This window comes from Lonchura striata, chromosome 3 (genome assembly GCF_050655825.1).
Source record: "Lonchura striata isolate lonStrDom1 chromosome 3, ASM5065582v1, whole genome shotgun sequence".
Classification (NCBI taxonomy): domain Eukaryota; kingdom Metazoa; phylum Chordata; class Aves; order Passeriformes; family Estrildidae; genus Lonchura; species Lonchura striata.
Window position 1 is genome coordinate 104,876,577 of NC_140705.1, and position 27,100 is coordinate 104,903,676.

General features: G+C 38.9%; 1 protein-coding gene and 1 long non-coding RNA gene across 50 annotated transcripts in view; both read right to left on the reverse strand.

Moving 5' to 3' along the window:
* Positions 1 to 27,100, reverse strand: part of ESRRG (estrogen related receptor gamma) — a 371,594-nt gene that overhangs the window by 191,841 nt on the left and 152,653 nt on the right. The gene's annotated exons all lie outside the window — the stretch shown is intronic.
* The window catches only part of LOC146768048 (uncharacterized), a 49,904-nt gene extending 22,804 nt beyond the window's left edge, over positions 1 to 27,100 (reverse strand). The window contains exons 1-2 of the long non-coding RNA XR_014954516.1: positions 8,650 to 27,100; positions 1 to 5,792 (exon numbers count right to left, since the gene is read on the reverse strand). The exon at positions 1 to 5,792 is cut by the window's left edge and continues 22,804 nt beyond it. This is a non-coding gene — a long non-coding RNA (uncharacterized LOC146768048). The remainder of the gene's footprint in view (positions 5,793 to 8,649) is intronic.

A 27,100-nucleotide genomic window follows, 5' to 3' on the forward strand; every position in this document is an offset into this window, starting at 1 on the left:
CCCTTCCTCCACAACACTCATCAGGACAACTGCCCAGTAGCACTGGTGAGGACACCTGCCCACCCCTGGGTTTTTCCCATTTTTTCCTGGCCCCAAGGAACACAAGGATCTGTGCTATGCTATGCACGGAAGCCCAGCTTCAGTGCATATTCCTCCTATCACTAGTGTTTGGTGGTAAAGATTTCAAATCTGCCTGTGCTTTTCACACGCTTTTACAGTGTAAAAGGGGGCCTTCAGATCAAATATAGGAGCAACATGTCCAAAAAAATATTGCTTCACAATTACTGCTTGATTTAGTGTGCTCAGTTTATGTTCCAGTAGTTGAATTCTCCAGTTAACTACTTTGTTTGCTTTTTTAAATAAATCTTTTTGAATTGTTATCTCCTAGTAGCGCTATCTCAGTTACTGAGACTTTTTCCTTTACACCTTTATATAAGGCTACTCCTCCTCCCTGCTGCCTTCCTCTTTGATCTGCTCTCAGAAGTTAGAAATTATTGACCACACATGCTGTGTTGATTTTCCTGCTTGCCATTTGAACGAATTGTCATCATTATGTAATTCCTTTAGAAACAGTCAAGTTTGAGGGTGAAGCTTGTCTGGACAGCTAAAGAGGCCAACAACCCTTTTAGATTTTATCTACACTCAAATCAAATTTTGCACATGATGGAAAGGTAAATTCCAAACCTCCAAGGCTGATGATCTAAAATGCAGTAAGACATTGGGCAAAAGCTTGCCAAAAATCAATGGGGAACTCCTGCTGGTTTTAACCCTCACCCTTTTCAGTACTTAGTGAGGAATTCTTATATGACTTGGCATCCAGGTTATGTTAATAAAGGAGCTATTGCTCAAATTACTTTAAATTAGTAATGGGCCAACATAGGCAGCTGAGCTGCTTACACTGAGTTCAATGTGTAGGCATCTTTTAAGAGTAGCTACTTCCATGTAGGCCCTTTGCTTTTCACATGACTTAGAAATGTAAAGGAAATTATGTTATCAATATTTTAGTGGATATACTCCTTTTTAATAAGATTTGTAAGATACAGGTTTGGCCCCAGATTAAAAATAAAACATGCCAATATGTTATTCCCGTTGCATTTTTAGCCAGTGTAATTTAAAAATTAAAATCCCAATAAAGTATACTTTGAATAATTCATTAATCTGCCTTTACATAATTTGGGCCTTTTTTTTTTTCCACCCCCAAACGGGTATGGCTGTTACTGTCAACAAACAGCAATTCTCAACTATTTTCACCCTGGATTCCTGTGAATGTCTGGATTAAAATTTTAAAATTGTGATTACTGGGACAATGCTCTGAGAGGGTTTACAAACCAAAGTGCTCAAACTTAGCACAAAAGGCATTCAGCATTGAGAAAGTCCTCTGCCAGAATTTATGAAGTTCCTTCTACATATATTTCCAACCTAGTTTTACATCAACAGTTTGAGAGCAGCAGTGTCAAGAGAGGCAGCACAGCTTCTAATATCTATATTGTCACACTGTTTTTAATTTAAAAGCAAAGAGCCATGATACACTTTAAGACACAATTAAAAGAGAAAATATGATTTGATTTATTAAAAGCTCCTAATAAGCAAAGCCAGCCAGCTGGGCTCAATCTACAAGGAGGGGAATGATGGATGAATTGATGGATGCATAGTTCACCTGACAACTAATCCCCGAAGCAGCTATGGTGGGTCTGTGGGAAGCGGTGCAATTGGGCACAAATCATCATCACCAACGTCATTTGAATATCTACGGCAGCTTTTAGTCCTCCATCTCCAGATCTTTGCAGATGCTTAATTAAGCCTCATGATATCCCCTCAAGGGAAGTCAATATTAGTTTACCTATAGGTAAACTGAGATACAACAATGAGCAACTTGCTCAAGGTCACAGAGTGGGCCAGTGGCAAAGCCATGAATAAAACTCTCTAAATTTGACCCCAGCAGCCTGATTTCATTATGAAATGCTGTTCGCCTTCTGTTACCAGTTCCACACTGGAAATAGAAGTGGCAGATGCTTTTGGGAAGGAAGCAAAATGTGGGAAAAGCAAGAGATAACAAAGTAGCAAAAGAAATCCCCAACAATGTAGAACCTATGCTCAAAACAAATCAATTGGAAAATTGCTCTCTAAATGTGGAAACAACTCTACTGGGCATCTTTCATTGAATAAATAAAATAGTTTCCTTTACTGAGGGGAGAATTCCATCATTTTACTTACTCCCTAAACTACCACTCTCAACAACTAATTAATGTTAGTGGCTAGATAAGTAAACTAAACCATTGTGGTAGCATTTCTCAGATGTTTTGCATATATGCAGACGGTGAAAAAAAACAGATGGAGAGTACTATAATGAATTGAAATGTTCTATTTAAAAACTGTTTGTCAGCTGTAGTTAAGTTGACACTGTCATCATGGCAACAAATCACAACAGTTCCCGTGTTGTGTTCTCCTCCACGCCGGAGCCTGCTCCTCGGAGCCGAGCTGTTGGAGACTGGAAGTTCTCAGCAGCCCAGCGAGTGGAACAACAAACAAGCCATTGCTACCTCAGTTTTTTACTCCACTCGGGCTGGAAGGAGAAAGGTCAACAGAGCACTTGGGTTTATAACAAACTGATGGTTACTTCTACTATGTTGCACCAGATTAAAAAAATAAATAAACCAATCTACATAAGCAAAACCATACAAAGCGACATCACGGTTCAAGGCACTGATAAAGGGCTAATGTTTTTCAGCTCAAGGTCATTGGCTGAAGTCAAGTTTTTTCTTGATGTAAACAAAGTCATTACAACCTCCTGTTCAAAACCTGCTCTATGCAAAATGCACTTCTGGTCCCTCTGCAGTTCCCAGTGGACTGCAGCCCAGGAATATTTAAAAACCAAACAATTTCAGCTGGCACTGCTTGGCAACTTTGCTGATATCCTCATGGAGGAGTGAGAGGGCACTGACATGAGGCTTCCTGAGCATCCCAATACAGATCACCCAGTTTGGGAAGTGCCTGGCCAGGACCTGCTTCTGGACTCAGTCTGCTCTTACAGCAATACAGGGGCTCCAGCCTTTAGTGCTGCCACTTCAATACTCCCCACCACTTTGCTTGGAATTTTGGGGATTTTGTCTATCCATAAAAGGAAAAAATATAAATTTTCATACTCATAATTTATTGCCCAAATACTAAGGTGGTGATTCTGTAGAGAAGGAAAGAATAATTTTACAAGGTGAAAAAGAATCAAACCCTTGAATCCCTTCTCTGATTAAACTTCAACCTCAGCTGAAGTCCAAGTGGGGATCTTACATCACCCATTTCTATTCACTGTAGGCAGTAATAACATTTACCAGGCCTAAGATTTCTGTCATCTTCTCACAGGGCTGTTGAAACTAAGTCATGCTGCTAAAATAGCCTGCAATTCTTAACTACTCGAGATTAATTTAAATGGATTTCCATTTACATTTCCTTTACTTTTATTAGTTATGGCTATGCACAGTCAAAAACAGTAATTAATAAAGAGAAAAAAAAGCAAAAGACCAATTTTTCTTTGCATCCCTGGTAACTGCTTGAATCTAATAGAACTAATACTTGCGTAAAAGAGTGGAAAATGATAGGCAAATACATCTCAAACACTGCTTGCTCTTAATTATTCCACTTTTTTCAGAGAGGTGAGAAAAATGTCTTCAGAACTGCCTACTCAATAGAGCATGAATAATGAAAATATCTCTACACAGCTTGCAACCTCCTATAACGATGGCTGTAGGAAAAGAGTACATTATTAAACATTGTGGCAAATGCATAGGACAATTATATCTCAGTTCCTTATTTTGCTAGATTTATGTATTTAGTTAGTTGTGATCATAGTTATTTGCAATACCTGTGGGTGCAGAATTGTTCTTTCTATTGTCTCAGTTTTTACACACAGAAGGATAGAGATTGTCACAAGGGAAAAATCAGACACTGGTTTTAGCAGCAAGGACTTGATTTATTATTGCTTCAAACAAGTTTCATGCATTAAAGATCCCTGTACAGAACATGACATGTTCTTTCTTTAAAAACAGCTACACACTTTAGGACAAGTGACATGATCCAAATGGTCTCGACTGACGTTGATGGGCTATTCTAATGCAGCACAGAACGTCTCCCTGACTCAATGCATTTAACATATTTTTCAAACAGAGAGGAGAAGAATAAAAGGAAAAAATACTTAGTTAAAATGAAATCTCTGTTCTGCAAAAATTCAGTTTTCATCTCACTTTCAGTATTGACTGCTATCCCTTAGGCTAAAGAAAGCATTTCTACAAACAGAGACACACAACCCCCTTTATTCAGATGTGAATTTCAGCATTTGATAATCATCTGTTGAGGGTCATGTCTGAAATCCACTGATCTGAAGGGAAAACATTCCCTCATCTTCACTTGTCTTTAGATCAGGTACATACAGATGTGTTAATTATAGGAAATAAACTGCCAAGCAACACCACTGAAGCAAAACATCAAGTAGAAGTTTTCACCAGGAGAAAAAGGGGGCAAAGAAAGAGGAAGACTGACAGAACTGAAGGGACACAATGGTATCACACAGGGTACTGACAACGTAGTGTCTTCAACTGCTCTAACAATTCATCTTAAGAAAATCCTAAAGCACTTCATACAGAACAGCTAAGCACAATTTTAGATTTTAGCAAGACTGAAATATTGTATAGTTAAGTACCCCAAAAAGACAACTAATTATGCAAATCTAAAAAAAAAAAAGGTTGTTTATTGTTTTACTCCCTTGCAAACATATGGAAGACATGAACCTTTTTTGGCTGTTTATCATTTGTTGGGGTTTTTTTCCATTTATTTTGGTTTTGGGGGTGAGGAGAGAGTGGTGTCAGTGGTGTGGTTATGTTATTCTGGATTTAAATGGATAGAACAACCCTCCACCCATAAGGTTCCAAGGAGTTATAGACAATTTAAATACTCTTTCTTCCTTCATCTTTTGCCAACTTTTCTCCTGCTTTCCTCCCACAGTCTCGGTCTTGTTAAGACCTTTTCAAGGCTCTGATTTCCTTTCTCACCCACACAGACATGAAAGGTTCAACACACACATTTCAGATACAACAACTGCTCCTTTAAGTCCACACCTCCACTTCTTAATGCCCAGAAAAATAAACTATCTAAGAAACCAGCAGGCCAGAGTGCCAGTCATCACATGAGAATGTCCATGCCATGCTATGCTGAATTACATACACCAAAGCAAGGAGATGGCCCACTGACCAAAGCAGGTGACCACCATGGCAGAGACCAACATCAGCCTCTACTCAGACACCTGGCCAGCAAGGGCTGCAAGGAAACAAAGGGCTCTGCTACATACCCACTCCCCAGAGGAGAAATTCCAGTGAATTAAGCAATTATGTCACCAATCCCATCACCATATGTAATGGCAAGTCACAACATACCAGACCAGTTTAAATCACAGGAGATTTTTACCTTGGTTTTATTCTACTCCTGCAGTGACAACCTTTGCTAAGCAATATCCTAATTACAAGTGAAAGCACTTAAACCACACTTTCAGTATTACTCCAGCATATCTCTTTTATTCACTTAAAACCTCCAAAAAAGTCCAACTACTATTTCCCACCTTTAAGTGATCAAATCTGTTTCACAAGATGCTGTGATAAAGATGAGCTGCTACATCCTGACTGCTGTTCCACATGCCTCAGTGTTAGTCTTGATCTCCATGAAGTAATTGCACATTGATGATTTTCTAAATCTTCCATTTTTCATTATGGTCTCTGTCTATTTCTCCTTAGGTTCATTGTTACCTTAAGCTACAAATGGAAAGATTACTTGTCCAAGAAGTGAAGAGATACCAGGCTAATTTACTATCTTTTAGCATTTCTCTGAACAGATTCTTAAAGATTTCCCAGAATGTTTTGGGGTGAATGACTGAGTTGACTGTTTCACAGCATTTTAGGAAAAGGAATGAAGACACTGTAGATACATTAGAGCAATATCTTTGAGAGTAAGCTTAAACACCCTGCATGTAACTCTAGCAGATTTTCCACAGTTCAATGTATTTTCACACAACAGAATGCTGAGATTACAGGTAGAGGTGGGAAAGCAACTGAGACCATAACCAAAATATATTGCCAATCTGCAGTCTTCAGCCTTTCCTACACACAGCCAGTGACGTCTTCCCAAGTGAAAAAAGTGGGTATCCAATTCCCCTCCTAAGTCACAACAGGTGGGTTTCCTCTGACTAGATGAGTGTGATGCCACCAAAGTTTAGTATCTCTTTAAAGCTGAGAGAGAGAAGGGCAGGTACTGGAAGTGTTGAATTTCTCTCTTCTAAAGTAGCCCTGTGAAACAAAGGAGATGAATCACACCCTACAAGGCCCTGTTTCTCTCCACCAGCTATAAAGAGAGTTGAAGATGTGGAGCTCAGATATAGAAGTTTACTCTAGAGGTGTCTAAACTTAGATGAAATGAATCTCATCGTAGGAGTTTTTCCAAGGACTTGAAAGAGGAGGAGATTTCATCAAAGAGCTATTTCAAGATAACTGTCATAGTCAAAAAAAGGAAATAATTCACTTAGCCATGGCCAGCTTTAAATTTGGCTCATTTCTCCTTAGGAAAATTGGTTTAACACCACATTCAGAGTTATTTCACTCTGTTTGCAACAACACAGTAAGTGGGTCAGAACATAAGATGCATCTGAGGAATTTTCCCCTTTGTTCTTATCCTCCAAGTGAGTGACTCTTGGGTCCCATTCACAGTCCCTTATCTGCCTGTCTCTCCACCAGTCCCTTCATAAAAGTAGACAGAGTTCACTGGGACTTCAACAACTACACATCTTCTAAATTACCATAAACCTTGCACCAAGGAATCTAGAATATCAGGTATTAATATTTTTCCTCTAACTTTCTTTCTGCTGCTCCCTGACATACTTCCAAAGAGGTTCTAGCAGAAAAAAATTGTCATTTTGCTGTTCCTATTTTTTCAAAGGAAGACAAAGAAAAAAGGTCATTTCCCAGTTTGCATTTGTTGTTAAGCCTCATTAAGCTTTAAGAAAACCTTTTTATTAACTATAGTGTGTCCACTTAGCTTGGTGAAACTTGATGTGACCATTGGAGGTTGTACACACAACTGTCCAAGTGCTGTTGGTGATTACAGATAAAACCACAGAGACTGGAAACCAAAGGCACAGAGGAAGGTGAAGTGCCTCCATAAAAAATGCAAAGGGTGGGGCTTTTCTTGTAAGAAGTGGTTTAAGCATAGCTGAAGATATTCATACAGGTGTGGTTAGGCTCTAACCAAGCTGGATTATACTGACATTTATTAATACAATTTAAAGGCTTCAGGTAATAGGCTTGAACTCTTTTGGCTTTAATACAGGGTGTATAAGAGATTGACACACCAGCACAACAAATACTCTCAACTTTTCCATTTCCTGACATTTCTCTTTGACCACTGTCAAGCTAACATTTGCATCTTGAGATAAAGAAAAAAAAAAAAAAAGGCAAACATTCATACATGGCAAAGGATCCTCCACTTACTTACGTCTTGCAATTCTCTCACTGTTACTCTGTCCCTGTCACTGGAAGGCAGCAGCCAAAGAGGCCAGGCAGGTGCATTCTGAAATGATGCTTCGTGCTGCCAACAGGTTATGATCAACATCACAGCCAATATAGTTTAGTTTAGAAGACAAAGACTGGACAGACACACAGGGAAATGTGCTCATTCACAAACTTTCTTGCCTGTCCTGGTCCTCTTCCACCCCTGCACTCATTTCTCTGGCAGGCAAATATTAACACACTTAATGTCAGGTGTGTATTTGTGAAGGGAGAAGAACTATTTATTTGACAGGCATGTAAGAAAAAAGAAACAGACCTGAGAAGAGAGTGGCAGAGGAGATGATTTAAAGGTAATAAGGGAAATAGGCAAGGAAAGAGCTCATGTGTTCAAAGCAATAAGAATTCATTATGCTGAAGTTACAGGTAAACTTCAATAGCTCAGCATTGTTCTGACAGTGTAAGAGAAACAGACACCAGCACATAACCAGCCAAAACAAGGATGTTTTTTCTTTCTGAATCATCAGAGTCATGCAGAATAACTGGAGAAACCAGAAAAATCTGACATATCAATTTAATGTAGAAAAATGAATTAATATACAGTAATAGTATCTGAAAAAATGGCCCCAAGCACAATTCAAGGCCCACTGCTTGGCTGACTAGTTGTTTTGTTTCCTGTATATGGCAGGAATTTTTAATTTTTAACCCCATTTAATGTCCTAATTTGAGGAAGCAACAGGAGTAGGTCAGATTCCACTTGTGTTTGCAAAAATCCAAAGTACCCCACTAATATTTTTAAAAAAACCCCAAATTTCAAAACCCACAAAATAAAACCAAGCAGTTTGCAAATTTAACCAAGACCCTGGTCTACTCCTCTATTTCCAACATGAGTGAAATAAAATTGAAAACCAACAAAAGTCCCATATATTCAGCATTTATGACTGCATCCAACAGAATTTAGAAGTTTTCCCTGGCTTTGGCAGTAACAATGGTTTTTTAGATGCATCAGCAGGCTGGGGTACTTCACCTAATATCCAATACTATAGGTGTGAATACTTATGAAATAGAACATCTGTTTATTCACAAGGCAAAATTATATAATTGTGCTACTGACCTTGGTGGATTCACCTCCCTTCAGGTTTCCAGTGAACTTAGATAAGTTGTTCTTTGGCCAAGAATATTGCATCAGCATTAGCACAAAGTTTTACTGGGACCTTAGAAACTGTGAAGTCATGGCAGAGCAACACCCAAGTGATTTTTTTTTTTATGCAGTTTAAAGAAAAGTATTGTTGAATCTCTGCCTCTCACTTGCAGACTGTTTCCTGGTGAGAATTACAGCAACAGTGATTAAAACAACAATTACAACAAAAACAAATACCATGACAAGACTAAGCTTTAAGATCACAGGACACAATATTCTGAGTTAGAAGGGACCCACAAGGATTATTCAAAAGTGACTGGCCCATATGGGGAACCCTCAGTTTGGGTGTTATTAGCACCGTGCTCCAAACAACTGAGCTAAACAAGCCAGGATCATTTAGGTAAATAAGTTGGAGCACTCTGAGATCCTTAGGAATGAGTCTCCTATTCTATCCATGTATTTATGACACCTTCAAAGCATTCCATGCTTCAGGGAAAAAAAAAATAAAATATTGAAGTGTTCTGTGCAGAAATTAGCCTTTCATTCCTTTTGGCCAGTGACAAATTGTCAGGGTGCTCAAACACCAGACACTGAGCCAATGCCCAAAGACTAGATGACATTCATCAAAAAAATTCTGAATGAAATGTATTAGAAACCACCTAGAAAAAAAACAGATCTGTCCAATTTCCCAGAACAGACTAGAGGCTTAATTTTGTTCACAGCTACACTAGAGTAATTCTAGAATAACTTAATTAATGACATTGAATTACTCAAACTCTCTCAGCAGTGTATCTCGAAGGTGAATTTGGTTGTGGGGACAACAGATTATGAGGACTCAAGGTGCAAGATCCAAGCCCCAAATATCCGTCTCATTTAGAAGTGCTGCCTTTTTTCCTCAGCAACTGTGCTGGCATTTGGACAGAGACCACCAGAACAGATTTCTTTCTGTAATTTGTTGGTTTTGTGGGTATCAGGTATAAATACCCATCTACAAACAGAGAGTAGCCCTGAAGTTGCTGCAAAGTACAGCAGTGCTGGGATGGAGGAGAAGTCAGCCCAAAGTGTCTCAAAAGGCATCTCAGCAGCTGCTTTCCCAGCAAAAGGAGCAGGGCACAGCTTGCAGTCCAGCCCACGTGTTAAATGAGCTCCCAGTGCACTGTCATTGTTATTAGCCAGGGGTGGATGGAAGGCTTCTAAGGAGACAAGCTTTTGTAATACACTGAATTAAAAACCAACCACCAATAAAGCAGCGTCTGCAAAAAACCATAAAGACAGAAAATTTCAAGGAAAAATCATCTCTCTCCCTCCTTGTACAGAGAAAACAAAACCATCCATACATCATCACCAGACCAGCAGTAATCAGACACATTTGTTTTTTAATGGGCATTTTTCTTGTAGGAAAGATGTTTATAGATCAGTTAAAATTATGAAAGATGTCTATCAGTTGGAAGGGACAAACACATGCAGTATAGTTTCTGCTAATCTGTCTGAAAAGGGAGTGAAAAACAACAGATGTATTTAAATTTGTAGAGGCTTAGATATAATCATTTTTTTTTGTAGCATCACATAATCTTTTGTCTTTGGAACACAACAGAAAAAAACCTGCAATTCCAGTGTTAAAGGCAGGTCCCACAATAGGGAACTGATTTTGAAACCCGTCTGTCCTACATTTCATATGCACATTTGGGTCATAAAAAGATCATTTATATTTACTGTTCCCCCATTCTTGGCCATCTCCCTGTTATAACATGACTGCATAAACTAATATACAAAACCCATTTTTAAGATCCTATGCCAGGAGACACTCTATGGGTCTCAAGAGATCCTTTATTGTTCAAGATTTGTCCTACAGATTTGGAAGTTAAGGTCTTTGTTCTATTCAGAAGGTCTGTTGACTAAACACATTTCCAAAGCTACTCTACTTCTATTTTAAGGGAACCACAAGCTCACTAAAACTTGGATTTTTGCACCCACCTAGAAGTTGATCAGCAGGTCTTAACCTTTGGAGAAGTGCAGAGGGCAAAACCATGTGCAAGAGCAAACTAGGAAGCACAAAAAACATAGTAATTCTCCATTAAAAGAGGTGATGACAGCTCTTTAGAACAAGAGCCAGAATACTCTGTAATAATAATTTATTTAGCTGTACTGCTAAAATGGCCAAATTCTGCAACAAATTTTTTCCACATTTGGACTGGGATAAAATGCTAAATTATTGCATAGAAATAAGATGGGGAACAAACCTTATCTCCCTAAATGCATCAGGTCATCAATATATTGCATCTTAGAGGAAATGTCAGCAAATTAAGCAAAAAAAATTTAAAAAAAAAAGCTTGCCTTTATCTTCTTTACAGAAGCAGAATTTGCATTACTGCAACAGGAGCACAGGTTTAAATACAGTATCCTGAGGGGACTTAAGGTCTTCTTCCTAATGTAGATTACAGTCTAATGCAGAGATCACCTTGTGGGTGCTTTGCTTCTCTTTTAAAGCCACAGATGCCATTTCTCCTTGCTTTCACAATCACTAGGCTGGAGCAGCTGAAGCAAGTGCTCATTTGGAAGCACTTTATTAGGAAACCACATAGGATACCTTTATCTACCATTTCGTGGAGCCTAGCAGTGGGAAATGACATCTTCCATCAGCAGGATATCTATCAGCTACCCTCAGCCCACCCTTCAGAACTTCTCAGATCATACGAGATAAACCCCTGGACAAGTCAGTGGTCCAAATTGTTTCTGTATCTTCTATAGCTTTCTTGTCTCTCAGGCACATATACAAACTCATTTTCCAACTTCTGTTTTCTCTCTATATCAAAAGATTCTTTTCCACATAAGACTAATAGTTTCCTTTGTGTACATGCAGATTATAAGACCACTACCACCCTTCCACCGGCCCCCTCACCATCAAAACAAAAATACATGGGGGGCTGCAATAAAGGTATATATATGCAAGTTAATAAAAGCAGTCAGAGGTGGAAAAACAAGGGACACAATGAAACACTTTCTGACACAGGTGCTTGCCCAGCCAGGAACCCATTAGCACCTTGTCACAAAAGCCCCTAAGCACACAAAAATATAAATTTGAAAGTCATAAAAACCAATGGACACACACAATTAAGTGACCAATGAAAACCTGTCATCTTCTCTCCCTCTCTGGAACATAGCCAGAAACAACTGATGGGACGTAAAAGAAATTTGAAAATACCTCTGCCTGAACTTTCAATGCTTACTGGCAGGAAGGAAAAGCTAAAAAACCAACCAAACAAAAACCTACAAAATGCAGCAAAAGAGTGGGAGAGAGAGGAGTGGTTTGCAGCATATCTCCATTAATTTTATGTAACTTAGAAAATCTGAAGCCTGGTAGTGACTACTGATTTTGTAGGCTCCAGGGGCAAATATACTGAACATCCCTCACTTTTCCATACAGAGCAAGTTGCAAACTGTCTGACCACAAACCAGTGTCTCAACTTCCACTGTCCCAGCCTCCCCCAGCCACTTCACCTGCTGTGGCTACAACTACCATTGTCCAACTATGTTTCCTGTACCTCTGTTTTCCTACTCCTCCACTTCAGTCCCTGCTCAACAAATCCCAAGTCTCCTACCTTCAAATCCAAAGCTTCACCATGGCATGAAAACTACTTAGACCTTGGCTGTCAAGCTTGACACGTAGTGTGATTAATGCATTATCTAAAATTCTGTTCTGCTGCGTTTCTTGAAACAAACGTCCCTGGCCATAGCTTGTAGTCTTTGTCTTCAACATCCATTCAAAAATCTGTTTAAAACTTGTTTATCCTTTCTAGGATTCTATTAGGAGTCCACCCATTTGTAACTTCATACCATAAGCCTTTAATTATGAAACAAAAAAAAGCCTGCATGAGAAATCAACACACCCACTCTTACCAACACACCTCTCCCCACCCTGTTTGTCTTGATTATACATACTTAGGTGGGAAACTGTTAATTATCACCAATTATGGAGTAATTGGCCTTGCCGTACAACCCCACCATATTAAAGACTGCATAAATACTGTAAAAAAAGATGGTCCTAGATGTAAAGAGCTTTTGGCAATTTGGTTCTGGAGAGGACTCTCCAGGTATTTGCTGCCCAAGACACCACTCTGGAATCCCTTTCCTGTGCACCATACAACAAAGAGGGGGAAAACCTCAAGAGAAAACAGGCCTCTAAAAGTAAATGTCAAATATACTTAGAAACACCTTTTGACACTGATTCTAAAATAAAAGATTGGACCAGCTCAGTGATTTTCATAGGATCCACACTTTCTCCCCCTACACTGTTCATTGCACAGTCACTGCAAAGCACAAAAAGACTTGGAAAACAGATCTGAGAGGCACTTGGAAATATCCCTGTTTTCAGGGCTTAAGAGAATTAAGGGCCTGACTCTCCCACTAGCACAAATCAGAAATAAATGCAGAGAGTCACCTGACATTATGCTGTTGTAAAACACGTACGCAGCCGGGATGTTGTGCTTGCTTCAGTGGAATAACTCCAGTGACACGTGCGGATTGACATGCAAATAAACCTCTTGAAATTGCACCAAGAGAGGTGGAGAGAGAAAGACAATCTTGATTAAAATTTCTTGAAGGACACTACTATGAGGTGCTTAGTTATGATCAGCTCAACATAAATTATCATATAACCCATTTTCAATGAGAATGTAATATGAGCTAAATTTTACAGATTTACAGCTTATGAAAGCTTCACTGAAAACCCTCCTTGTTTCACAAGTCTGGGTCAGTGCAGAATTTAAGTTTGTTTTCTTTCATTAAACAGCTACAATTGCACATTAGGGGTGGAAGGTCATAGGAATAGCAAGAAGAGGACTTTAAAAAAAAAATCCCTGTGCAAAGTCCTCAACCTGTGGTCAATTTGTCCTGAATCTGCTGCAATGATGCCATCATTTCAAAGATGGTGGCGTAGATTTTGACAAGAAATGCAATAATACAAGTTATGTCTCAGGTCTCTGTCTTATATTCACAGATTCTTGATTCCTCTTTTCAGACAAAAGGTCCCTACCTGCATTAAGTCCCCCATTTAGTTTGGCAGTCTGCAGAAAGCAGGTGCTGGCCTACCTTAGGCAGCAATGACAAATGCTTTTTTCTCCTCCTTTTCAAACCTGCTTCAGATGTGCTGTGAAATCTGCTAAAAACCACACAGACTCTAGCAGAGTCCACATTCTGGTCCCTCTTGCAGTGTATAGACAGAGAAACAGCAGAAAGTTTGATTTATTTGACTAGTGCAAATGAGATCAGAGTCAAAGCTCAGAGCTGAGACTGTATAACAACACCAGCAACTTGCAAAATCGATTATTACAAGGCTGTCCCATACAAAAAAAAAAACAAAAACAAAAAAAAAAACAAACAAACAAACAAAAAAACCCAAAAAAAAAAACAGTCACACATGGGGATTTGGATATTTGAAGAGATTTGGGGTTTTTCTGTAGATTTGGGGTTTTAAAAATTATCATTACATGTCATTAATCTGTTCAGACATTATCTCCCTTAAATTTTCCTTGTTGCTTTTAACAGTCTATTTCAGGATATCGGCAAAGTATCTCTCTCCTTTCGTATTAGCTCCGCTCATGCAATCCTTACAGCTCAAAGACTTGTGTGATTAATAGCTCTGCCAGCAATTCCTATTTAAAAACTATTCCTATTTTATCTCGTTTTACTCTCTTCCTGATTTTCCTCAATTTGCTGTGCAGAGTACCCGCTGCCTATGCCTTCATGCAACCCAAAAACTTTGCAACTTTATTTCTCACCATTCCTTTTCCATTTGAAGGTGGTCCTGTTGACTTTGACTGGATAGTAGCCCAGCAATTTAAAAGCACAATCCTACATGCAGTTAAGTGCCCACTGTTGATGCAAGCCAAAGTCATTTGGCACCTTTGAAAGAGCTCAGCACCTTTGCAGGATGGTATCAATGTGTTTTAGCTTGCTAAGCTATGTTTTGCCCATGCCCCTGTTTCTCTGTCAGAAGTCAGCAATACCTTCTAGTCTTGGATTTCAAGAAAATAGAGAAAGGTATTTAAACAAGATCACACAGGACGTGTCACCAAGCAGGCAGTGCAGGTTCCTTATTGCAAACCTCCCGGGCGAGCGCTGGAAGTATAACTTATATTCTCAAAATTATTCTGTCATCCCCTTGACAATTTAATTATTTTTTTTTAATACATCTACAGCTTCTAGGCTCTGTTTAGGTAGCCATGTCTTCTCAATATCTCATTCAGGTGCAGCACAGAAAAGTCTAACAAACCTGGGCTGGCAGCCAAGCTTGCCAGTGACTGACGCTCGCTTAACTGAGCAAAGATTTGCTCTGCTCCAAGCAGGAACCTGACTAGAGAAGGACCAGCAGTGACAGCGAGGGTGCAGGCTTGCATCCTAACAGCACCAGCTCCAGCTTGTGCTCAGGCAAGTGGAACCAGCACTTAAGCTGAATGCTAAAAGGCTCCAATCTTCTGCTTCTTTCCAATTCACCTCCTGTATAAACGCAGGACTTTTTAGTAAGAGCAGCACACTGGGGTAGTTACATCGCTAATCCGGGCGTAATTTTAAGCTCAATGGAAGGTGGTTTAAATGTTGAAGAAGGAGCAAAGTAAATGGAGGGCACAGGAGAAAGAAGACTGAGAGGCATGATTTGCTTAGATTAAGTTTTAAAAAATATATTCTTGCCGGTAAATGATAGAAATAAATCAGTAGTATGAAGTCACTGGTAGCTGGATCTAAAACAGAGTTTATGACCACTTGTTAAGGGGCCAACATAAAGCATAAGCAAAACTAATAAAAATAGAGCTTCCATGAGCAAATAGAATGTTCAGCTGTTAGAACAAAGTCTTTAATTTAAATGAAATGACACTTCCACAAACACAGACTCTTGGTGACTTTATCAAAATCTCTGCCCCAGAGGTTTTACTGTCTAACCAGCCAATGACTGGGGCATGTGTGTGAGGAGGAGTAACAGAAGCAAAGATGTGTAAGTGAAGTCTGTACCCAGACTTGCCTAAATTTCCTCACCTCACTTCAAAATAAAAATCTTCCCTTCCACAGAGAGCAACTGAAGAACTGCAGCTTTCATGTAAGCAATTCAATGATTAAGAATTGTTCCCTAACCTCTCTCTCTTTTTTCGTTTGGTTTTAATCTACCTTTTTTTTTTTTTTTTTTTTTTTCAAGCAAAGAAAGATTGATTTTGTTGAATGGAGGTAACTACAGAAGGTAAAATAATCTGATGGTACATACAGACTACAGAAATGTAAAAGAAAAGGCAGGGTTGGTCTCATGCATATAGTTTTGGGATCCAGTCTCTCTCAAAGACTGAAAAGCTGCTGCTATTACCGTGTTTACCAAATGTACCAGCAATGTACTGATCAAATAAAATATTTTTACATATCCAGTGGCCTGATGTTGGATTTGATGTGCAAGAACCACTGTACCAGGCTGTGGAATGAAGTTAGCCTAACCTGTGGACTGAGATAACCCCTTAAACTTTTCATCTCTTAAAACTTTGGTTTATATTTCAATTAGGTCACAAGCAAAATTCATTTGGCCATGTCAATCTACAGATGATCACAAAAATCATCACAGAGCTAAGTACAATTGGTAATCTCAACAGCGGGCAAAGATGCTCTAAATTAGAAATGCGTGGGTGGGTTATGCATCTCTACTATCTGTTTTCAGTAATCCATCCATTATGCATTATTTTTCTTCCCCCATACATTATTCTTAAGCAAATATGAAACTGAAAATAAAAATCACCTAACTGAGGTATCCTAAGAAATAAAACACTAGAGGGAACAGGCAGGAAAAGCAAGAACAAAAGTAAAGGCTCCTCAAAGAGAAGTCTTTTAGTCCATAAACATAGAATCATAGCATCATTTAGGCTGGAAGATTGAGTCCAGCAGTACCAAGTCCACCACTAAATCATATCTCTCAGTGCCAAAACTTAGAAGAGATCTTGTGGCCAGATCCCTGGTCTGTCTTTCAGGAGACTCAACACAGAAGACAACCAAAAACTTTTTGTCACCATTAGTATTGAAATGGCTTTTTTTTTTCTTCCCCTCTTCCTCTCTCTGGGATTTTTTTGAACATAGATCTTATAATTGAAAGCCAGTGGATTAAGCATAACACATCAAACCACTGTTAACACCCAGTCTCCCGCAAGGCTGAATCCTAACAACTCTGTTTTCTGCCTACAGTATGTGCAAGCAAGTGGAACCACCACATGCACTGCATGCTAAAGGCCACAGCCTTTGTCTTCTCCAAGTTCTGTCTATTTCAGAGGCTAACATGCTGCAATTAGTCTAATTAATGTGAAACAATGAGCTGTGTTACCACTTATCAAATTGATTGTTCCCCTATCAAAACAAAACAGGCTGGCTTTTTGATGTAATTTCAAGAGATGATTTGAAATGTCATGTTGCTGCAAGCCAATTACCTTATGACTGGAGTCACGGTCAACAGAATACATAATTAGCACGAGTTTGGGAAGGCTGCTTACTGCTAGTATGCTAATTAACTGTCTTTTGTCATAAAACAAAAAGGTTGTAGCTAGGGTTGTGAAATAGGTCTTTTTTATTTACATTTCTTTGTGCTTATCAACGTGAGGCATGACAATGCAAAAGAATGGAAAATTTTAATTCCGCTACTTCAAATTAACAGCGAGCCGCAAGGTCGGGCGCGGCGATGGACCGCGAGCAGCGCTCGGCTCTGCCACGTGCGATGCACAGGCTGCAGCCCCTGCCCAGGACAGGCCAAAACCAAGCACCCAGTGAGCATCACACCAAAGAGCCACCCAGCAGCACCTAGGGAACAACCAACAGGCATGTGATGGGCTCCAGATGCTCCTTTCCACAAAGCAGGAGAGGAGCAGTGACACCCGAGCTTGCTGACTGCCATCCCGCCACCAAAAGCACCCTCCAGAAAGCTGGAAACACTGGACTATAAACAAGTGGCATTATTACTTCTGCTTCAGTGTGGTGCTCACAGAAGGCTTAACAAGGGCGTGCAGGATAGCAAACTAACCCTGCCTGTAAGTAAAAAGCTTCATAACTCAGCTGCTGCCACCTCCTCTCTGTCGCCTCATTTGTGTGATAAATTTTGTATTCCTCAGGCATTCGTTAAAGATCTGATCCTGCACGGCGCTGGGTGCCCTCGATACCTATAGGTTTCAGGGGAAGCTGACGAGCTCATTACTTTGCAGGATAAAGACCTACCAGAAAGAATCCAAACTTAAAAGCTGGCTGTCAGCAGCTCCAACTCTGCCCTCCCTCATCCCAGCGCCACTCCACGCGCCATCACACAAGGGAAACAGAGGGAAGAAATTAGCTTAGTGAATCATCGCTAATTCCTGCCAATTTAAATTCTGGTTTTCTTTTTCCTGCCTATAATTCAGCACTTTATTTAAGGTTTTGCTTGGCCTGAGCAAGTCCCGAGAGCAAGGTCTGGAATTGCTAGAAGTTTTAATGATGTTGTTTCACTAGCAGCTGCTGACTTACAAATCCTCCTATTTGTCGTAAAAAAGATTTTGTTTCTCTGTGCATGCTTGGTTTGAACCACTATAGAGATAATTCTCATACTTCTTGATAGCCCTTAAAAGCAATAGAGATGTGCAAATCACTCTTTTAGAGAGGACAAATTAAGTGTTCAAAACCTAGATTAAAAAGTTGTAAACTGGCCTTTTCTGAAACTTCATTTAAATTCAAACCCAATCTACTCCAGGTTTGCACAAAGAGTTGTAAAGTTTCAAGACCAGAAATCACATAGAGTGGATCACCCTTAAAATCATGATATGAAATCAGTAGGCATTCCTAAATTATTTTCCTGATTTCTCTTTCAATCCAAGTGAAACTCAAAGTGTAATGAAACAAGGGATGCATACAGGAGGGCTAAATTTTTATCTCAGATGATGAAACCTATAACGAACAGGAAAACACTAATTTCTTCTGGTGCTGTCATTTACTAGAATCAACATCATCCCTCCTGTCTTTATTCAGCAGAGAAAACAAAGCTAATCCCAATTTCTAAAGAGCTGGCTAATAAAGGAGTCAAGGGATCATTAGTCTAATTAACTCATTCCTGTTCTCAGTTTACATTTCATTATGCTATTACACTCTTTGAAATGTCAATTTTTAAATACCATAGAAAACTGTTTAACATATAGACATTATGTTCAAAAAATCTGAGACATATAGAACAGTTGCTCAACATTAGTAATTTAAAAGCATCCTGCTATGCAACTCAGTATCTCCCAGCCAAAGCATTATTGTAAACTTCATTTACTGATATAAAAATCAGGGAAGTATTTCAGTGACACTTGGCCCTTTGCTTAATGGCACTGCTTTTACTACCTGAGTATTTCATAATAGTCAGGTAGATGTCCTTGCATCCACTTTTGGTAATCAGACCATTTTATTCTGAACAAAAATAAATCAGGATATGAACCTACAACTTCCTGCCAGGTTTCTTTTTTTCTTCTTTTTATTGGGTGTTTTCCTATAGCTTAACCTAATGAGTCACTTACTGCACTTTAAGTCAATTTTTAAATTGATTTAATGAGTCATCAAGTCATTTACTGTCTTTTAAGTCAATTTTTAAATAAACACAACTTCTGTTAAATTGATGGTAAGTTCTGTAACCAGTGGTTTGAAAACAATCAACTTCAGTTAACAGCATGGGCTTCCCTATTATGCTTGCACAAGCAAGTACAAATTTCATAAAACTATTAAATTAATGATATAGGTGAAATATTACATAATGATACGTGTATACAAAAGCAAATAGGAAGGAAGCAAGCCTGCAAGCACACACACACCAACAGGAATTTGTCTGTACCTGTGAACATCTTGCGTGCACTGGCTTCCTTTCTACTGGGAGCACACAGCCCTTGCTTAGCATTCAACGCAGTAAACCACTAAATGTATGTAGCACTACACACAGCCTGTCCCCACACATCTCCTGAATAATTATTCACATGTTTAAATTAGACTTAGACCATAAACTGTTGGACCGCAGCTTGAAGGATGAAGACATTTTGCCAGTATGCTTCTCCACCCTGAAATACCCACAGGAGTTCAGGATACCCCACCAACTAAGATGGGCACAACTGGCACTACCTCCTTGGTATCCCATTTTCTAAATGATCCTTGTGTTTTGTGAGAGCCTTTTCTGGTGTGTCTGAGATCTATCAAGCCCCTTTTTAAAACCTCCTGGTATTACCTGGACTGTACCTACAGCAGGAAGCTCACTGGGTAATTCCCTGGTAATTTTAACTTCAAAGGTCTGGAATTTTGTCTTCTGAATAGCCTGACGAGACCTCTACAGCACCTATACAACACCCTCAAATTGTGACAGTGTGCTGATATAAGTTCAGTTCTTCTGGGCTGTAGGTGCTACAGAAATGATAAGAAGTTAGTTTTAACATCCACCTGTTCAGTCTGTTGCAGGAAAAGAAGTTGTTGCTGGTTCTAGCAAACAGAATATGAGACTAGATATGCCACTGGCTGAGGGAAACCATGCAGCTACTCATGGTCACTGGTTTTTGTAGCTGTCCTTCAACTGTGGAAGGAACAAGGGTGCAGCTTTACATACAAAAGTTTGGAAGGTATATCTGGGAATAGGGGTCTGCATCAGAAATCTCTAGCCTGGTGAGAAACACAATTGCATCTCCAGATGAGAGAGAGATGAGGAGATGTTTATTAGAGCTGTTTATTGAAACTGAGGGGAAACTTGAGCAGTGGCAGCCATATGCACCATGGAATCCATGCAATGTGTTTTTGGGTTCACAGTGTAGGGATCCCAGATCTACAGGAAGCAGAGTATGTTACCATTCTGCTTTTTGCCACCAGCAATAATACACTTGAGGGAAAGAAGTGCCTTTAAAAAGATGTAAAGGAAGACTATGAGTGCAGTATGTGAATAATTTTAAAGGCTTAACATGGATTAAACTACATCCATTAATTAATGTATTTTGAGAAAGCTAATGAAAAATGATGTATCTATCTGTCCAAAACATAATACATATATCTTTAATATCATCTCTGTTTTAGGAGGATTGAATCCAGATAGGAACTGTGGCTAACAAGGTACCTGATAATGCTCCTGGAATAAGAGGTGAGCATTAGCTCCCATTAATTCATGTTCTTAGTGTTATTTGGCTCCATGGTCTGCCCTGATGTGATCTAACAGGACGTGGCATGCCAGAATGCATCACAACACGTTTGGAATTGTAAAAGCACACAGACCCTCAACAACTAAACTTCCCTGCAGCCCCTGGTATGCAGTTCACCATTCCTGATCAGGCACTGTCTCAGCTTTATTATCAACATGTTATACCTCCCACTGCTTGTTCAAGGAGTATTCTCTATCATCTGTTTTCTAAACCAGCCAAAGGAGGTCAATGCACCCTAATTTAAAAACAAAAGCACAGAACGATGCTTAAAGCTTTGACTTAATGGGATTTTTTATTCTCTTCCCCTCCATGTATTTTTATCGCCCACATCTAGTAGTGCCAAGAGAAGACCAAGGCGATTAGGAGACACAGTCAGTTATTTTAGCAAATCACTTTAAAAAAAAAAAAAATAATTGGACTTGAAAGAAGCCTGAAACATTAGAGCAAAAGCGAGGATGAAAGAAGGAGCTGTGGCATCGTACGCCCCGTCTAACAAGGTATTGAGCACCGAAGCCCAGGGGACTCTTGGTTCTCTCGCTGTGAAGATTAGACAAGAGCACTCGCGCAGGACACAGCAGGAATATGAAGGGACATGAAGTGAGCAATCCCAGCAGACAGCCTGTTGAAATGTCAGTCAGGCGCTCTGCCTCCACCACCTTTCACAGAGCTAAACATCTCTTTATGTCAGAACAAATTGGGCAATCCTCAAATCTTTTTTTTAGCTCTCCCCTGACTTCAATGCGGCGCCGAGCGCTGGGAAGGAGCGCGTACAGACAGTTCACTTCAGTTCACATGAAAGCGCCCTGACACGCTACAAGGCTGAATACTGATATTGGCAACTCTTACAATCTTATCAGAGAGGCAGGAGCAGCAGCAGCCGCCCTGCTGCACACCTTCCCCCTTCCCAATTACGCCGGGTGCTTGTTCCTTTCCCAAGCATCCCGCGACGTCCTTTGAAAGTAAACTCCTGGGCTTGATCAAAGGCCACAAAAGCAAACATGTCGTTTCTGTATTTATGAGCATATTTACTTCTGTCATCTTTTTCTTGTTTTCACTCCCGCCTTCCCTCACTAGTCCATTAAGGAAGTCTAATTTTAAACAACATCTAACACAGTGCTCAAATGCAGACTGGTAAGTAACCACCATCTTATTTTAAATTATTTTCTTTCACTTACAAAATTCTGTACATGTTATTTGGCCGGGTTTTTTTACTAGAAACCACACACAGAAGTTATTTTTGCAGGAGAACAACAATACATAAACCTTCCCACTGACTTCCGCAAATGTTCACGAGTTCTTAATATGACTGGATGAAGATGCATGAATTAATGTGATTGATTTCTTTTTAATTTGGTCCAACACATGAAAACTTACTTTAAAAATAAGCAGCCAATATACATTCTTTAAAAAAAAGCACGTGAAAACAAAACTTAACCCAGCCAAGACATGAAAAACTCTGTGAAACTGCCTCCAAGAACAAGATTAACCTGCTAACTCCATGCTTACATTATAAAGATGCTTAATAATAACATTTCTTCTGAAGTACCTGTCTGAGCAAACCCCAAACAACAGACACACCCCAAACACCACAAAAATCCCTCCCCTGACAAATAAACCCATGGTTTTAAAAAAAATGGAAGTGAATATTCAATAAGAAAATATAAATAATTGGCCACTGCCATGCCTCGCCACCTACTCTTCAAATCAGAGGTTTATTGTAAGCATGTTCATTTGTGCAGAATGATCAATTTCTAAGATTTAATTCTGGATATCTTCTAAAAGCTGCCTGGCATTTCTAATATTAATTGATTATAAGTAAAGATCAGATGCATTTCACTACAATTTTAAGTTTCTGTTTATGATATTCAGGCAGGCAAATGCCTGTGTGTATGGAAGAGACATTACCAGACCATTTATTGCCCATTACCACCAAGAAAAGAAGCCCATACTGCAACAAACAGTGCAGCATTTCTGGCATTTGTTAAAGGAAGAAAGCTTTATAAGAAAAAAGAAATACCACTGATTTTTACAGGTGTTTAATAAAGATAAGCTGAAAAAGGGGTTCCTATTTTAAGCTTGGTGATAGCTAAAAATGCATTCAAATATGTTCAAAAGCAATCTGAAGTCTCCTAAAAACGGGTGTTTAAAAGTGTTCAAGAAAACAGTAAAAATGCAAATATTTGTCACATTATTGTAGGATATGGGACAAAAATGCTCATAAATTCAAAGAACCCTGCTGAGGCAAACTGCATTTCATTTAAATATGACATTATTTGGGAGTCATTAAAACAAAACTAATGTTTATCGGTTGCATTGTAAAGGTTACTGTGAGAAAACAGCCAAAGTTTCCCTGAACTCAAATGAGTGCTGAAAAAGACTGTGAGCATTTCAATTGTTGTAGCTGTGCTATGGGAAATAAAAAGACTAAATGTAATTGATGATTCACTACTTTAGAAATACTACAGTAAAAATAATGAGGACGTATCAGTATTTTCAACACTCTATCAGTATTTTCACCACTCTTGGTCTGATAGTCTAATGTACTTAATACACATTACAATGAGACAAATTATAAAAAAATAAATAAAAACAGTCACAAGAGTGACTGACTGCTGACTTTTCACTCAGAAATGTGTTAAATCCCAAGAAGAAAGTGTACAGTGCCTTGTGATTGCTACAAAATACATGTAATAGCTGTCATCTCTCTATTTAAAGATCTTTCCTGATTTTTTATCAACAAACCCATGTAATGGGACACTTAGGCTACACAGGAGTAGGCTAATATGTTTGGTTTAATATTAAGTGCCTAAATCTCATTATTAAAAGCATCCAACCTTGCTGAAGAGAGATGGCTTCTAGCTGTAGCCGTGAAGAGCCTTCTGCAACCCAAGTTAAAAATCACCTTTTTACATGGACTTGCACAAGCCTGTCTGTACCCCTAAAAAACATTGTGAAAGAATGCTAAAGGACCCCCAAACCCTAGAGTTGCCGTTTTGAACCTTAAACCACTCCCTGCAGTAATTCTGAACCATTAATTGCTGGTTATTTGTACATGGAAATCAAGATGATCAAGATGTAGATGCACACAGATCCCTTGATTGCACAGACATTTAGTCAGTGGCTTTACTACTGTGAGTAGTTTTTGGTGAAGCAATCAAATTAAGCATCCCATTAAATACCTGATGTAGGTAAATCAGGTCTTAAAATTTGATCCATCTTGCATCTCCATCTCTTAGATTTGATTGTATTTGTGAAAATCAATCATGCACTTGCCTTGGTCCTGCCTTAATTCTGTCAGTGAATTTAAACACATCACATACAGCACTTTTATGTGGTTTAAATCCAGCTATGAAGACCCATTATGGTTCTGAGTCAAAATAATTCTGCACTGCACCCCTCTAAACAGTGGCTTGCTTGGACTGCCCATGAACTGGTCTCACTTCCAACCCATTTTTTGTGTTTCTTTCCAATATGTCCTGAGTCACACAGTCTGAGGGGAAAGGGGAAAGGCTGGGATGTTTCACTGCCTCTCACTGCTGCTCACATGCTGTAGTTAAGCAGGTGCTTATTTACAATGCCCTGCAACAGCCTACACCTAACACAGCTTCCTGAAGCTATTAAAAGTGGTCACACAATAACTGCAAGCAGAATTTGGCTTACTGTCTCTACAGATTTGTGCTAATATACCAGTGTCTCAAGACATCACTTCATTTTCATAACAAGGAGGAGATTTAATTTCTGCAGATTTCTATAAAAAGCAATTTGGAAACTTCTCAACAATGATATTGCTTCCCATAAATGCCAAATTGGTAAAAACATCATAAGAGGAAAACACAGCACACTGACAATATCATTTTTTCCAACTTAAGTACCAGCATTATTCAAAGACATTATACTGCTAAGTATCCAAATAATTCATTCATTTTAAGGATCGAAAGCATAATATTATTTTGCTAAATTAAGCTCTTGCTTTCCCAAATCCCTCTTTTCCACTTAAACTGAGGGAATAAAGGCATCTGAAAACTCATCTGTGTGCAAGGCTTTTCAGTTTTCAGGGGTTGTTCTGTTCTGGTTGGGGTGTGCACTTCCCTTTTTGCTGATTACCAAAACCCAAGAGTAACTTCAATAATAATTATAAATCTCTGCCTTGGATGACAAAATGAGCTTCAAGTATCATCATCTCATTCCCACCTTCTACTACTTGCAGGAAGGAGGAGGTTGGTGAGGGAAACCACGGTTCACCTCTAACTTATTGGTTCTGCTGTAATAGAGTCCCTCCAGCTAAAAAGGAATTGTAACAACAGAAAGTGACTGCTTAAAATTATACCAAAGATCAAAATTTCTGACTATGGTAGCTTGGTGTGGGGGGCAGGGGGTAGATAGCCTGGTTTTAAGCATAACCTATATTAACTGAAGAATGTCAGGACTTTGTGGTCATTTAACACTCCCTATAAATGAAGACTTGATAACAGTTATTGATCTCAGTTTTCCTGGAAGAGGATCCCTGGGCTCAGCAGTGAGCTGTTTTTTGCTTCTCTTAGTTCATAAATACAAGAATAGGGCTATTGCTCAAATGCCACCCTAACAGCTGAAAATGAAATAAAAGTAAGTTTCAGTGCAGTATGGAAAGCAATACATGTGTATTACCACAGGGTTTTTCTGAGTAAATAGCCCAAGGTTAATATAATCTCAAATTTTCTTATGGGAAATATGGAATTGCCACAGCTGACCCCTAGTATCATTTTAAAATATTTTATTTGTGAAAGCCTACTCAAATCATAGAAGTATTTAAGTTACTATTCTTATTTATTTATTGATCTTCCTTGTGCTACCATGGAACTGGAATACCTCTGCATATTAATGAATTCAACCTAACAACACTGGGACTATGAGCATTTCTGCTGCCCAGGCAAGAAGCTGAGCCAGAACATAGGAAGTGTTGGTTTGTTGCACCTGCAACACAACTGTGTCACAAGAAACAGCTGGAAATGCCCATTGTCTCTCCTATCTTATTCTTTTGTCATTCAATGCTTTTCCCCATTTTCCTTCTTCCTAGCTATTTCTCCCCAAAACTCTGCTATGGACTCATCAAATCAAAAGCTGATTTCTGAAACTTTCTGTGGGGCTGCCAGAAGCACCTCCATCACTGAAAATATATTATCACAGGACTTAAACAGAGAAAATTAATCCCCTCCCTCTTTCCACCTTCCCTTCCCCAAAATGAGAAAAACCATCTCTCCATCTCCAGACCCCCAGGTCAGATTAAACCCAGATGCCAAAGGAGAGACCTAGAAAGAGATGCACATCCCTTCCAATGAGGATTTAAGGAGAAGCTGCATGAGTAGATGAACTGTTGAACTCAGTCCTCTGTCTTAAAAATACATTTCAATGGGATTGTTAATGAACAATATAAGTACCCAAAAGATGCAACAGAATTCTGAAATATGAATTAAAGACATATTGCCATCTCCAGCAAAATAATAGAAGTACAGAGATTAAGAGGTAAGCATATCTTTTTGAATTGCAGAATAGGTTTATAGGTCTTCTAATAACAACTTTTACTCAAACCTTACATAAATAGGCTTATATGATACAAATATTATGTGGGCTATGTGGAAACTACAAGGTCCCTAATCATGTTTAGGGATTACTTGACAGAACAGAGACATTTCATTCCTATTGGACCTAGGGATTACAGCAAAGAAACATCTAATATTCCATTTTTTAATTTCATGCATTTTTTATTTACTTTTAATGATGCTGTATATATTCATCATCCTGAAATATTAAAACACTATGAAAAAAGTAATAAATTGGTGGAAAATTTAGGGAATGGGAATGCAACAGCACGCAAATCATACACTATCAAGTGCTTGATACACATTTAAAATTACTGTCTAGTACAGCAAAGCCAAATTCCTGGCAGATTTCTGAAGCACAAAGTCACAATAAGAAGATCAGCAGAACAGACTGAAATAATAGAATATTCATCCCCCTAATCCATATGCAATTCTTTAGGGCTTTTTTTTAACAATGCATATGAGGTCTGACTGTATTCAGGATTTAAATAAGTTGTCTCTCTCTCTCACACACACACACTCTCTGTATATTTATAAAAAAAAAGTATATACAGTTATCATTTCTGCTCTACTGCACCCACATTGACAAGGTTAGCACATCTCCTCACACCTCAGATGAAACAATAGCATTTTAAACAACAAAAGTGTTAAAAGAAATACATTTAT